Source organism: Bos grunniens, chromosome X (assembly GCF_055505025.1).
Source record: "Bos grunniens cultivar Pamir isolate PY7600 chromosome X, Bosgru_T2T1.0, whole genome shotgun sequence".
NCBI classification, from domain to species: Eukaryota; Metazoa; Chordata; class Mammalia; order Artiodactyla; family Bovidae; genus Bos; species Bos grunniens.
The window spans coordinates 23205200-23208016 of NC_141194.1; the positions used below are offsets into that span (position 1 = coordinate 23205200).

Below are 2817 nucleotides of genomic sequence, written 5' to 3' on the forward strand. Positions count from 1 at the left end.
AGAAGGAGCCCGAGTGCTCTCACTGTCTGTCTCAGCAGATCCAGGAAGGCTGTCAGGCTCGGGCTCCCAAATTCTTCCTGCTTGGTTCACTGAGACAAGTGAGAGGTAAGGAGTGAGGCCAGTTGACTGAAATCAGCAGGGACATCTCAGGAGCCACTATGAGTCGAAGAATGGACCACATCCCTCCTCTTGCAGGAAACTCCCTCAGAACCCCGCCCACCCAGGCCCCGCCCCTGCTGTCCTCCTGGAGCCCAGATGCACATGATAGGAAGTGATGGCCGCCTATCCACGCTGGGGTGCGATCCCATCTTTGAGAGGGCTGCTATCTTTGAGAGCTGCTGTAGTTGTGACCAGAGGGAGGAGTCCGAGGTCTCACCAGGGGTCCAAGTCGGAGGTGACATGAGTTACAAGTGCACTGGATAGTTACAAAGATATGCCCTGGCACTCCCAACACCTTTTCCATCCGAAAAGAGGGGACTTCACAGCCACCCGGAAACCCTGCACCTGCTCTACGCCTGGAGACTTGGACCAGGCTCTTAGGTGCAATGTCCACCGGCTATGCACATGGGTTCCTGGGACATAACTTGGGTCCAGGGGTGGTGGATCTGGGTGCGGGGTTGGTAGACCCTGGCTCTGTTCAGTAGAGGGAAGTCCGGGATTCTGTGGAGTGAAAGAGGGACCCGCAGGGGTCTCTCTCCACACCCCAGATTGGCGGCCACACCTAACCCCTTACCCAGCGTCACTTGGCCGGAGAGCAACTGGTCAGCTTCTGGGCAGTTCTAAAGGCTGAGGGGCTCCCTGACTGCGATCGCCGACAGGGACACTCAGGGAAGAGGGGACCTCGTTCCGAGGGCTGGCAGCCGGTCAGCAGAGGGAGGATGTCAGGGCTCGGGAGGAGTAAGGGTAATGACCATCCTCCGCATCACAGGGCCGACTCAGGACCCTCCCCTGTGGCAAGCACTTCCTCCCAGCCAAACACGGGGATGGGAGCGGTGGTCTATCAGGGGAGGTTGCAGCTTGGTTGTGAAGGGGCAGCTTCGAGACACCAGAAGGGTGGGTCCCGGCTCCCTTCATTGGGGGCCTGAACATTCCCTCCTCTCATCATTTGGGGTGACAGGGAAGGTGGCAGCGTCAACTTCAAAGCAAGAGTGGGAACAGGGTGGGTGGGTTTGGGGGCGGGGGGATTATGAGGGAGTCTTGCCCCAGGTTTCATCATGACTCTGAAATGTGAACTGAAAGGACCTGCCTCCCCTGCCAGCTCCCATAGGCCTCCCTCTTAACACCGAGGCAGGGCTGTCTGGCTGCGCCCCAGCGATCACTCTCACTTCCTACTCAGTGGTCTCAAGGGAGGGGCTCACCAGGAGAACACAAGACTTGTGGGTCCTAGACCACTGGCCTCAAGGACTGCTCAGAGGCAGCTTTGGTTCAAGCCAGGGAGGAATCTCCTCACTGCAGTTGCTCATAACATCTGCTTGTCCTTCCTCTAGGTGCCCTCCTTGCCTACCACCCTGACTGCATGCGCCTGTGATCCATAACCTGTGTCACCATGCCTCGGATGCACAAGAACAAGTACCATGCCCGTGTGAAATGCCACCAGGTCCAGGGGGACACTCAGTATCCCCAGGAAGCCCAGACCAGTGCTGTTGCAGCCCCCAAAGAGGAGTGCCCCTCCTCCCCCTTGTCTGTCCCTCAGGGTTCTCCCCCGAGCTCCCCTGCTACTGGAGATCACCAGGAGTTTCAGGAAGCCATGGCCCCTAGCTCTCCTGATGTAGGGCCCTCCTTCTCAGGATCTGATAAAGGTGCCCAGGGCCCAGAAGAGGAAAGTGCAGGTGCCTCCCAGGCAGCCCCTGCCACTCAGAGCCCTCGCAAAGATCCTCTGACCAGGAAGGCCAGCATGCTGCTGGAGTTCCTCCTGGAGAGGTCCACCAAGAAGGAGCCCATCTCGCAGCACGCCCTGCTGAAGGTCATTGGCAGCAAGTATAGGGAGCACATCCCTGAGATCCTCAGGAGAGCCTCTAAGCACATGGAGCTGGTATTTGGCCTGGAGCTGACAGAAGTCGACCGTAGCAGGAACATCTACGCCCCCATTAACAAGCTCAACCTCAGGGGCGATGAAGGTCCGAGTGATGAGGGGGGCGTGCCCAAGTCTGGTTTCCTCATGGTGCTCCTGGGCATTATCTTCATGAAGTGCAACCGTGCCACCAGGGAGGTCTGGGAATTCCTCAGTGTGTTGGGGGTCTATACTGGGAGGAGGCACTGGATCTTTGGGGAACCCAAAGGCTCATCACCAAAGATCTGGTGCAGAAGAAGTACCTGAAGTACCGACAGGTGCCCAATGTGAGCCTCCACACTACGAGTTCCTGTGGGCCTCAAGAGGTTGTGTTGAGGCCAATAAGATGAAGGTGTTGGAGGTGCTGGCCAAGATCCACGACAGGTCCTGACTTCCTTCCCAGACCTCTATGACGAGGGTCTGAGAGATCAGGTGGAGAGAGCAGGGCTGAGAGGCATGGCCAGGGCTCCAACCATGGCTGAAGCCAGTGCCCCTTCCAGGGCCAAGTCCTACAGCTCCTCCCACATCTAGGGAGGGAGGCCCAGATACTTTCTTCCCTTTCGTGTTGGAACAGAGCTTTCAAGCTTATAAATAGTAGAGAGTAATAGAGTGGGGGGAACAAAACTTTTATGTTCTTTACTGTTATATGTAGTAAGGGAGTTTAGGTACAACTCATTTTAACAAAATATATATCTTTTTTCCTTTATCCATAGGAGAAATATCTAGTGAAAGTTGATTTAAATTAAGGAGATGAGGGAGGAGTTTAG

General features: G+C 56.2%; 1 pseudogene; it reads left to right on the forward strand.

Annotated features, from left to right (window-relative positions):
* The first annotated feature begins 1546 nt into the window (after positions 1 to 1546).
* LOC147339974 (melanoma-associated antigen B17-like) lies at positions 1547 to 2581 on the forward strand (annotated as a pseudogene).
* Positions 2582 to 2817: the final 236 nt, after the last annotated feature.